This window comes from Eurosta solidaginis, chromosome 3 (genome assembly GCF_040869045.1).
Source record: "Eurosta solidaginis isolate ZX-2024a chromosome 3, ASM4086904v1, whole genome shotgun sequence".
NCBI lineage: Eukaryota > Metazoa > Arthropoda > Insecta > Diptera > Tephritidae > Eurosta > Eurosta solidaginis.
In genome coordinates, this window is record NC_090321.1 from 273,606,349 (window position 1) to 273,618,942 (window position 12,594).

General features: G+C 34.6%; 1 protein-coding gene across 7 annotated transcripts in view; it reads left to right on the forward strand.

Moving 5' to 3' along the window:
• Window positions 1-6,280: 6,280 nt before the first annotated feature.
• dpr13 (defective proboscis extension response 13) overlaps window positions 6,281-12,594 on the forward strand; it is a 345,469-nt gene continuing 339,155 nt past the window's right edge. For 6 of the 7 annotated variants that reach the window (XM_067776524.1, XM_067776523.1, XM_067776529.1 and 3 more), the window contains exon 1: window positions 6,281-6,884. The gene's annotated coding sequence lies outside the window, so the exon portion shown is untranslated. Of the gene's footprint in view, window positions 6,907-12,594 lie in introns of all 7 variants that reach the window. The other variant, XM_067776528.1, reaches the window with a different exon arrangement.

The following is a 12,594-nucleotide window of genomic DNA, read 5'->3' on the forward strand; positions in this document are numbered from 1 at the left end:
ATAAATCAAAAACCGTTAAATCTATCGTAACAAAATTCGGCAGAGAGGTTGCCTTTACTATAAGGAATGCTTTGAAGAAAAATTTACGAAATCGGTTAAGGACCACGCCCTCTTTTATATAAAAGATTTTTAAAAGGGTTGTTGATGAATAAACTAAGCTATATTTTTACAAAAAAGAGCTTTATTTCAATGGTATTTCATTTTCCAAGTGGAATTATAACAATAAATAGGAAAAATTTCAAATTCAAACAAGTAAGGAAGGCTAAGTTCGGGTGTAACCGAACACTAAATACTCAGTTGAGAGCTATGGTGACAACATAAGGGAAAATAACCATGTAGGAAAATGAACCGAGGGTAACCCTGGAATGTGTTTGAATGACATGTGTATCAAATGAAAGGTATTAAAGAGTACTTTATGAGGGAGCGGGCCATAGTTCTATAGGTGGACGCCATTTAGGGATATCGCCAAAAAGGTGGACCTGGGGTGGCTTTAGAATGTGTTTGTACGATATGGGTATCACATTAAAGGTATTAATGATGGTTTTAAAAGTGAGTGGTGCTAGTTGTATAGGTGGCCGCCTTTTTGAGATATCGGCATAAAGGTGGACCAGGGCTGACTCTAGACTTTGTTTGTACGATATGGGTATCAAATTAAAGGTATTAATGAGGCTTTTAAAAGGGAGTGATGGTAGTTGTATATGTGAAGGACTTTTCCAGATATCGAACAAAATGTGGACCAGGGTGACCCAGAACATCATTTGTTGGATACCACTAATTTATTTTTATATATAATACCACGAACAGAATTCCTGCCAAGATTTCAAGGGTTTTTTATTTCGCCCTACAGAACTTTTTCATTTTATTCTACTTAATATGGTAGGTGTTACACCCGTTTTACAAGGTTGTTTCTAAAGTTATATTTTATATTTAAATAAACCAATCCAATTACTATGTTTCATCCCTTTTTTCGTATTTGGTATAGAATTGTCAACTACAGGTGGCAACCTTGCTACTGCTTAAGAACAAAATCGAATAAGACTAACGAATGAATGCAAAAGGAGTCGAATCGTGCAACCGTAGCAAGCGGACGTAAAATTGAAATTTGGTTTTTCTTTCTAATAAATTCTATATTAAAATCTCAATTATAATTCTTTAAATAATTTCATTCAATAACTAATATTAAATTCTTAAATACGTGTGTGATTTATTCGGCTATTCGACAAAGCCAGAAGTGGGATAAGAATATCCACAGCTATTAGCATTAAATAGCGACGCCTACAATGTATATATATACATCTATATAGGTGCATAAAAACTGGCGGCTGCAGAACAGCACAAACAACGAAGTAAACGTACGTAGAGTAGAGACTCTACGAAGCAACAACGCATTGAGTGAACACACACACATTGCAACGGAGAAGTCAGCAGCGCAAACGCACGAATTTGCAAACGACGCAGGGCAGAACTTTTCAACGAAAATTTGAGCGATCAACGCAGGGCGAAATTCAAAGTAGAAACGAGCTAAGGAAAGCAGCAAGGCAGCGCTGCTACAGCAATGAAATTGGTTTTTTGCAATCGACGCAAAATAAAATTCAACAAAAAAAAAAAAAAACAAGCTAAGGGAAGCAGCAAGGCAAGGCTGCGACAGTAAATAAATTGTGTTTGGGTGTTTTTTTTTTATTTGCAATGATAAACGGCAACAAGCAGAAGTGTTATTTGAGCAGTTCAAATAATAGCGACGTTGCAAAGAAAAGCAAAATCAGAATCTAAATTGTGTGACAACACGAAGCAGCGAGCGAAAAGGCTATATACGTACATATGTATGGAAGGAGACAATCATTTGGTGGAAGATTCTAGACGTGCACTACGCTATTGCACAAACGAAATTAAATAAAATATATTTAATAAATAATAATAAAATTTAAAATGCCGAAACTTACATTGTTGAAAGTAATGCAATTAAATGCACTTCTGAGGGCTAATGGAGTGAGGATGAGCGGAACAAAAACGCATAAAGTGGCGAAACTTCAAGAGTTATTACACAGCGATGAAATCGACCAAGAAGAGTTAGAAGAAAGCTCATGTTCGAACGTGAATGAATTACAAACGCAAATTGATGGGCTCAAAGATGTTTTGTTAAATTTAACAACAGCCATCAATACAATGAATGTAAATGGTCAGGTTTCTAATAACAACACAACGATGGAGTCGGTACAGCAAATTAACAACGAGGGTAGTGGAATTAATAATTCAGGTAATGAACAAAATATAGTGCCCGTGGTAAAACATATGACGATTCAAGATATGGTGGGTGTTATGCCGATTTTCATCCAATTAAAATTTCGATAACACCACAACAGTTTATTCACAAGGTAGAGCAGCTAAAACAGTGCCTCAAATGGCAAGAAACAATGGTGTTAATTGCGTACCAGCATAAATTTAAGGGTCCAGTTTATTTTTAATAGGAACTTGCACCGGGCTTGAAATCTTCTCCTTTTTACGGCTTTTTGTGGGTAAATTTTCTAGCGTTATTCCTGGTGGCTAACGGCTCAAGCTCCTCGCCTTGAAGCCTTTTTGCTTCTGCTTTTTACTTCATTTAAAAACGTTTTGCTTTACTTTTCAATTCGCGGTAGCGTTCGCACACTATTCTTGTTGTGGTTGCTTTTCACGAAGCAATGTAAGCAGAGTATATTCTTTTGGATGCAACGCGGTATGCTTCATCGTACCAGTTGTTTTTCCTTAGTCGTGGTAATGAATTGTTTCCTGGACAATATGACGAAGTGCAGCTTTTCGACGTCTTGCTTTCCTTGTGCTTTTTGTTTATTGCTTTTAGCCGCATAGAGGCGGGCGCGTGTTTTGGCTGCAACGAGATAATGTTCCGAGTTGAGGCAAGAACGATATAGAAAGAAAACTACCTGCCAGAGTTAGGGAAGGATTTCTATGGCGAAATATCATATTCTTACACTGAAAGAAATGGTGCTAGTAAAATCAACAAATCGGTTCTGTTGTTCTTTACTTAACGAAGATTCGGTGAAATTGGTCGAATTATGCTTAATCTTTGTCAAGCGAACAAATTAGTTTAGTTATTTCAACAGAAAAGAAATTGTCGCTCTTAAGTTAACAACATTTTGTAAAATTTACAGATTCCTAATCAATCTGACAGATTTTTCTGTTAACACAACTGATCTTACAGGTCAATCCAACGGCGCTGAACTTTCAATACATGAGCAAATTTCAAAGAGAATTTTACGCTCACTGCGGTCTCTACTTTGTACTCATGACGGTGGTGCCACTTGTTAAAAAAACACCAAAATAAGAAAACCATCAAATCGAAAAAATACGCAAAATGGTAAAACAGTAAAAAACTAGTTTTTCAGTTATCAATACAAAACGAAAAAATTTACTGTGCAAAAAATTATAAGATACCGGGACACCTATTTATCGGGTACAATTTTGCAATTTCTCGTCCAAGCGAAATGCAAAATTGCGCCCTCTTGTTGCAAAACTTTTGCCTGAATGAACAGGATTGTTCCAAAGTTAGTAAAATTTTGTTTAAGTTTTTATGAATTTTCACTCACGCTAACGAATCTAATAAGATAATAAAAAAACAACTTTGCCTCCGTAGCTTTTGAATTCTTTAAGTTAGTTTCGTTTAATATTTTTCCGCCAATTTCTACACAAACTTGAAGAATTTTGCAATCCATCTTTGAATTACTTTCCCGAAAGATAGAGGCCTGAAACTTAAAACACACATCGAAATCCAATGACAAGCAGCCGTACTTTATTATTTTAGGTTCAGTGCTACAACATATTGCACTAAATCTAACAAACTAATTGTTGCTTTTTACTTGTACAAACACTTTTAATCTATTTTTATTTGTTTCTATTAAAGTACCTCTATTATGGTTTGACATAAACCACTGGGCGAAGTTTTGTTAATTTGAAAATAGCAAATTTCTTGACGAATGTAAACTTGTCCGTTTACACATCAAACTAAATAAGCACTTGTTACTCAGTATCTGTTTTAAATCAACTTAACTTTCAACAAAAACAACTTTACCATCTAAATGCTATTTAACGTCTTTTATATTAATTATTTAAAATGGACACTTGCGTCGCTTTTTATCTTTATTTTTTATTTTATTACACAAAGACAAAAAAAGCAAGGAAATGAATCATTTTAACATATTAACCCACATTTAGTTTCTCGACAGTTGCCAAAACAGCTGACTTCCTATTAAAGCAACGTGGCATACTCTCTCTCCCAAGCCCTCTTTTGTATCTCTCAGTGCTCTCTATTTTATATTATAGCAACTTTATTACGTATGTCACTAGACTCTTATGTTATTCTATGTTAAAAAAAGGTGTTGTGATAAACAGCTGATTTCCTTAAGAGAGTAAATATTTCTGTGCAAGTTTTTTGCACAATATATGAGTTTTATCTATTTTGTTTCAGTTTCTTTGTTGTCAAATTTAATATTCATACAGACACAAGTACAACGCAACGTGTTGTACTTTCTCAAATTGGATTCGAGTTTACGAGCAGCAGCCGTATATTATTGAATTAATGGGACATAATGTCAATTGATGTTTTGGCTGCTGAACTAATTGCAACAAGCCATATTTCTATAAATTAACAAAAACACTCCGGCCAAGTAAATATTACTACCGTATGTATTTAATTAGCGAGCTTTGCTCATATTGCTTTATACAATGGTTTTTTTAATTGATATTAGAGAAAAATTGTAAGTTTACAAACGGCGATGGTTACTAGGACATGTTTCTGAATTTCACTTCTTCATCAGCCAGCTTTTCGGGAGCTGAGCATTGAATTCGAATCTCTAACATTCATATCAGTGCAAGCCTTTTAGCTGCTAAGCCATATGAATGTCCCATTGTTTGCTGTACAATTGGTCTCTAAGAGTTGCCTTTTTTGTTTATATACATGGTGATCAAAAGGAATATAAACAACAACAGAGACAAATTGTACAGCGAACAACGGGACATTCATATGGCTTAGCAGCTAAAAGGCTTGCACTGATATGAGTGTTCGAGATTCGATTTCAACGCTCAGCTCCCGAAAAGCTAGCTGATGAAGAAGTGAAATTCAGAAACATGTCCTAGTAACCATCGCCGTTTGTAAACTTACAATTTTTCTCAAATATCCATTACTACCGTATTTTCCACGCGAAAAACTGAAAAGTATTCAAATTCCATGGGACCGACTATTTAATGTTAGGCTGCATCCAAACTAAACCACCGTAACTTCCTTTCCTTGGAACTATGAAATTTTGTTTTATTAGATTCACAATACTGCTCTAAGGATCAAAGTAAAACTTTTGTACAAGTACAACTGGAAATAAAAATGTTTGTGGGAAAAATCGCATGATATAAAAAGTATCAGTATATTCATATAAACAACTCGATTAACAGTGTCCTTGAAGGCGGCGAATTGCTCCTTCACCATTCCTTCAATTAAAGCATTGCTCTCCCAGAATTTTAGTGTTATTTTAGTTTAGGTATTATCTTGAAACTCTTTTCCTATAAAAAGATGCTGTTACGAGAGTAACATAAAATATTGCTCATTACAGCCAAAAATCTCGATAAACAGCGTTTTGCGGTCGGCATACGAAATTAAACTTGGCTCATAATATTGGCAAAATTTATGCTGTCAGTGGTATTTTAAATGGGAGCATGGTTTATGTACACAACAATTTATAAGCATTTATTTACATTAGTTGGTTAAATTATACATTTTGACTGTTTTTCGTCAAAATATCTGTTAAGGTGTTCTTAATGTTTTTCTTTTTTTTATTTACCAAAACTTACACACTCTCTCTTACCCGCTCTGCTACTCTCTTTAAAGCTATTATCCTTTGGTCGTAAGATAACGACCTTTGATTTTTGCTTTTTTTGTGCAAGATGCTACTTTCATATTTATTGCTCCCATGCGTAAATAATCATTATGCTCATAAACTGAAAAATACTCGGTGCTATCAACGCCATTGCTACTCCCAAAAACAGAACAAAAAGCTCATTTTGTCTCCAGCCTTGCAACTTTTTGGCCTTGCCTTCAATTTACGAAATTTCCGCATTATTCGTTTTTTCATTCGTTTTACAGTCGTTATGTTTTAGCGCTCGTTACATTCATAGCAATCGTATGTACAGTTAACTGGTTGATGCCTTTGCTAGCCACTGTAGTCTTTGTCGTTGTTAATAAGGCGTTGCGTTACCTCGTACGCATCAGCTATGCGCCTATCAGTTACTGTTCGACCGTTTACGTGACGGGTGTGTTAAAGCGCTTCAAAACGGCGAGTGAAACAGTGAAAAAGCAGCGCGGCATAAACGCAGTGCTGGACAGTGTTGTAATGTATAGCAATATTTAGTGCAGATAATGTGAAACTAAAGCGTAACTTATGGCAAGATTCTATTGTCTACGATTTTACTTAAAATTGAGTTGTGAAAGATGACAAGTGAAATCGTTGTGTGTTTCGAAAAGAAAATACAAAAGTATCAAAAAAATATAGTAGTGTTGCGCTTCTGTGAAACTGTAAATTTCTCAATTTTTATGGTCACTTTAACGCAAGCACGCCCACTCACTATTCTGTGGTGTTAGCGAATATGCAGCATTTTATCGTTATAACAAATTATAACAAAAACACAACTGTGCCCACGTGACAACTTATTTATTATTCCCAAAAGCTAAAGTGGATAGTGAGTTTCGTGAGCAGAAAAAATTTTTAAAATGTAATTTAATAAAAAATCTACAATGAAATAAACAAAAAATGGTTAAAATGGATATCAGATACATGTTCATATATACGAAATTAACGTCACTTCCTGCGGAAGTTATTACATTTGCGAATGATATGACAAAAGCTAAAGTGAGTTACTTTACTTCCAGATGTATGTGTTTCTTTTAGAACCCTTTGTTGTAGTGGCCCAAACATTTTTTGTTGCAATAAAAACACAATGCAATAGCGACATTAATAGCAGAAGTGATTTGATCGTTTTGGAATAAATAAAAAGTGTTAACTTATTTAAGTCACGTAAATAAATTTCCTTTTTGCGAAATTGGTCAGCGAACACCGAGAAACACGTTTTAGGAACTATTAGAACACAAATTAGGGATGACGAAATTCAAAATTTGTTTCCTCCCGGGATTTTCGGGTTCCGAAAGTTTAATACCGGGATCGCGGGATGGCCCAAAATGTTGTCTTTTATAGTTTTTGAAAAAAATTGCGATAAAAATGTATCTACATTTACAGATGTAAAATAAGAACTCAAAATACAGTAATTCATATATTTATTTCTTAAAAAACGTGTTTTTGCACTGCTAGGCCGTATATTCATAAACTTGAGGTGACGAGACGTGCTGTCTCCGAATTCGTGTTCGCCGCGTCAAAACTTTGGAGAACGAGTCTAAACTCGTAGAAAAGTTTAATCGACTTTGCTGGTCTGTGATATAACAGAAAAAGACTTTTTCGCAATTCAAGACACTTATATCGAAAAAACCTGAGCCGTTTTGAAAAACCTGACTTTGGATTTAGGTGCTCTGCAATAAAAATCCTTAAAGAACTGTTAGCGATAATTTAGCCACAGATTTATAATGTCTATGCATCTTTGCACACGGTATGGGTGAAACATGAATGTAAGCGTAAGGTGTAAGCATAAGCGAAGTGTAAGTGTTTTGTTATATATGGGGAATATATGTACAATCCTAATGCACTCGTAGTGTGGGGTATATGAGAATGTGTTAGCATAGGCGGAGTGTGTGGTATTGATATATAAAAATACAATTAAAATTTATGGAGTACTGGATAATGTGTAAACGAAAGAATTGGTAAGATGTATGGAGTAAGAGAGAATGGTCAGTCCTTTGTAGCTTTATGAGTCGATATGAGCGAAATGACATAACACGTCACCTACATATAAATTAAAGTTTCATGCACGTTTCAGAAATTGTTTACAGAAACAAAGCAGGTTTAAGTTGAAGTTTGTTTCTTCTTAGGATTTTATTGGTTGTAACATTTATATACATTTCATGGTTAGATGCATATGAAATATAAAACTGCGAAAAAAAAAACAACAAAACAAAATAATAGATTATTAAATAAAATAAAAAATTAAATCAAATAAAATAAAACAAAATTAAAAAAAAAAAAAAAAATTATCAAAAAATTAAAATGTGTTAAAGTGAAATAAAATAAAAAATTCGCTAATAAATTATAAGAAAATAAAGGAAAATTAAAAAAAAATGAAATGAAATAAAAATATAAATAATTTTAAATGACATGAAGTGGAATAAAAAAAAAAAAAAAAATGAAATGAAATTAATAAAAGAAATATATATCTATATTTAATTAGCGAGACATATTAATATTGCTTTATACAATTGTTTGTTTTTGTTATTGATATTAGAGAAATTCACTTCTTCACATCTTCATCAGCTAGATTAATAATAATGAAATAAAATAAAACTAAAAAAAAAATAAAAAAAAATAAAATAAAATCAAATAAGTTTAAATCAAATCGATTTTTAATAGATGAGTTATCCGTTTGATATGGCAAATATTTTGATTTATTATCACAGAATTATCGGTTACCGATTTGATATCTGTCTTTTAGTAATTTATAAACCGAGAGTTATCGAAAAGTTATAGATTTTAAATCAGAAAATCACCGATATCTTACCGGTTTTAAAAATTATATCAATTTGTTTTCGAAAGCATTTAGATTTGTAGTCGATGCTACCAATTTGTTATCTACGTATTATAGAAAATTTATTGCGATCATTATCAAAAAAGTATCCATTTGCTATCAATTTCTATTCAAAGTGTACGATACTTGCTATCGTTATGTTATGGCTTTGTTTGTTGTGAAACCCATGACTATTAAACTTAAATATAAAATCGATGACAAATGTGTAACCCTTCATGAGAAGCCGAAATGGAACCAATAGGAAGACGATGACAAGCTGATATAAAATTAATCTTAATATATAAAAAACAAGTGTCACAAACTTTTTGGGCGCGATGGACTCCTAAACTACTGAACTGATTTTGAATTTGTTTTGCACCCCGTGTGTAGTTTGATCTAACTTGAGAGATAGGATAGATTATATCTCAGTTTATAGTCGCAAGATTATTTTACTACAAATTTTTTTATTTATTTATACGTAATAATAAAATGTTACGTATACGCAGTGGCACTCGTATTTTCAGGTGGTGCGGGTATACTTCTGTGTAATTGCTTGGTGTTTAATTAAACAACCTGCTTATCAATAAAAAATACTATAGCGAATTATATCAAGTATAGCACATCACCAGGCCCGCCGAGAGAGTGGGGGCAGGGGTTTCTGTCGGGGCCCGCCATTTAGAGGTACTATGCCATTTTTTTTTAATTCCTGAGAGTCTTTAGTTGTGTAGAGGGTAATTTTCATACCCCTGGGTGACTAGGGTCTCGAGATATAGGCGAAAACGTGGGCCAGTGAATGCCTAGATAGTGTTTATACAATATGGATATCAAATGAAAGCTGTTGTTGAGTGCTTTAGTACAGAGTAATATATTATCCAGAGACGGACTGGGACTGGGATTAGGACTAGGACTGGGACTGAGACTCAGAGTGGGACTGGGACTGGAATAAAATACATACCACCCTCTGGCACAAGCAATAAGGGATGCAGAAGAATGAGAAGAAATTGAGAGAAGAGAAAAGAGAGAAGGAGATTTAGAAAGAGATAGAATGAGACGAAGATGGAGATAGATGAAGCGAAAAAGACGGAGGGAGGAGCGAATAAAAGGATTAGGATAAAGTGAAGAGGGGGCAAGGGCAGAGTCAGACGGATTAAGCTTATTAAATTGTATGCAGATAAGCCAAATTTAGGGCAGGACAAGGCCTGCCGGGTCTTCTAGTAGTATTCTGAAAATAAAACGGACACCTAACGTTTACTATGCGATATCAATAATAAACTGATAGTAAAACAATAACTTATCGGCATTGGTTGTTACCGATAAGAAGCCGACTAAAACCACGAAATTATTGGGTTTAGGCAAAGTTACGCCTGCTATGGCTTAACTTCAACCCATTGCCCAGCTCCAGTAAATTTGTGGAAGATTTTCAAATCGCTTCCCGTTAAGCTAGGTACCTGAGATAATAATTGTGTTTTAAAGTTCAATGACAGTGCATATCGGTAATATATTCAGAAAATTTTTAATTAGAAAGTGGAGCTTCCGACCAATTCCCTTTAATCTTTCTTTAGAACTACAAGCTTAGACGGATCAAAAGAAAATGCAAAGTCTCAAAAAAAATTCTCTTTTAATTCTGAACGAATGCATGGTATTTGAAACTGGCGATCAATAACTTCACGATAAACTTGGGATTTCTAAAATATTCGAATGCCGAAAATGAATACAATACATATCACAAAATTTTCCGCTAGGCGGTGCGCAGTTGGAGATATTTAGAAAAATGATCCGAGCGCGGGGCCTCAAAATTTTTCATTTTAAGCTACCATCTCAATACCCTAAATCAAAATTCAGAGCACGGGAGCAATTAAAAAAAAGGAATTAAAATTAAGCTAGGTAGCTTACGTGGTATAAATCACTCTGTTGAATTTTAAGGGATTTCCGTATGAGCTATACTTCCTTAACTGAAGGGGCATCATCATCATCATCGGGAATGATGATTAACTACCCAAGTGATTTGGGCCTGTGCCGAAGCAGCCAAAGCAAATATCTCTATTTTGCGATAACTGATGACAATAAGGATCACGAACGGCGATCGAGTTTTTCTCCACTTTTCGCTTTCTACTCAGTTGGGGTACCTCCTTGCTGTGCTTACAAACACGCGTGTCATTAGGAAGGTGATTTTCTGATCTCCATCGTCTTCGTTCATTAAATTAAGGTACGCTGCAATATGTTCATAATTGCGAAATATTACATTTACACAGCACCGATCGTGTCATTTTGGGGGGAAAAAATTCAAATGCGACGAATTTGCTCATACAAATCGCATTTCCAAAATTATTCATTTGAGCGCATTTGGCGTACAAATGCAATCCACACATGCGTTTGGCATTTTCTCGCTAAAAGAAATCCGACCAGAACAGTAATGGTTAAATGACATATAATGACCTTAGTGCTGTACGAGAGTTATAAATAGCAGTTTTCACTAATTTTTTAAATCCTAATTTAAAATTATACCACTAATTGTTTTGCGTGTGTGATATTTCTTCTGTTTGTTTCGTCGGTATTTTTTGGATGTACTACAATAAACTGTATAGCCTCTATGATCACCTCCTGTTTAGAGACATTGATCAAAGCCTTTACAATGTCTACGAATACTTCTAAGGAGTACTACTTATATTCTTAAACAATCTCTATGTTCACAACTACCCTATGCAGTGCCGCGTCTACGGATTTGCCTTTGGTATACGCATATTGTGTTTTGGAAAACTATTTTCCATCCATGTTGGACATAAGATTCACATATATCCGCCTTGAGCGTTTTTGAGCAGAATTGGTCTTAAGCTGATGGTTTTGTCATTAGGATACATATGATTGCTTTTCCCTGTCCTTGATGAGAAAAAGACATGAACAGCTATCAAAAAGATGGATAATCGATTCATTATTTTCCATGCGTCGAATATTGTTTAAAGTAGCTCCACCATCGCACTAGTCGCGATTTAAACCATAGTTGGGAGCATTCCACCTGGGCTCTGCAAATTATGTTATGCCCATTAAACCTTGGTATCACTCACAAAGCCCGGCACAATCCGCATTATGTCCCGATCGAAATGTGCGAGAAGAAGCGCTTCATGGGACTATTTAATACAATATGATCACACCTCATTTCTTTATTAAACGCTGGACTATGTTTCTTCTTGATAGGACTTTCCTAAATCGCGGTATTTTGCTGGAGCACTCGATGTCCGGAAAAAAAATCCATGAGACTCTCCTTACCCTGTGAATTTCGCGTTTGTAGATCCTCAGGCAGAAACCCACAGATTTATTTTTTAACTGCCCTCTGAGAATAGTCAACTTTTACATTGTTTTAAGTGTCCTTGATAGAAAGTCATTGAATACGTCCAACATTTTTGGGCTGTCACAGTTCTATTTGAAAATGTTAATAGAATTTGATCCAGTCCATTGTCCATAATGGAGCCATAGCTCTGCTATTATGTACTTCATGGTTTTTCTATTTTTTTATATTTGTTTCCGACTTGTATATCCAAAGTTTATAAACGCAACAATTTACCAAGCCTGTGGCTCGAAGATTTTGTTGATGTACTTTTTTATTTGAAAAAGTACTTGATATAGCCGGTGCTTTGGATTTTGGGTTATTCGTTTTCAGATTTTTTTTGTCTGCCAATTTTTGCGCTCGTTGCAAGGAGGCGACTATATAACTTCAGTTTGTAGTTAGCTTATCTTTTACAGCCAGTTCCATAAAAAAACCGTTAGATTCGTCAGTAATTTGTGTTAACTTCTATTCATTTATTAGTTTTTCTACTAGGTAAGTATGGCAGCGCCCATGGTGTATACGCAATTTATTATGCGATGTTTATTTTGTTCAATATGATCAAGCAATTTATA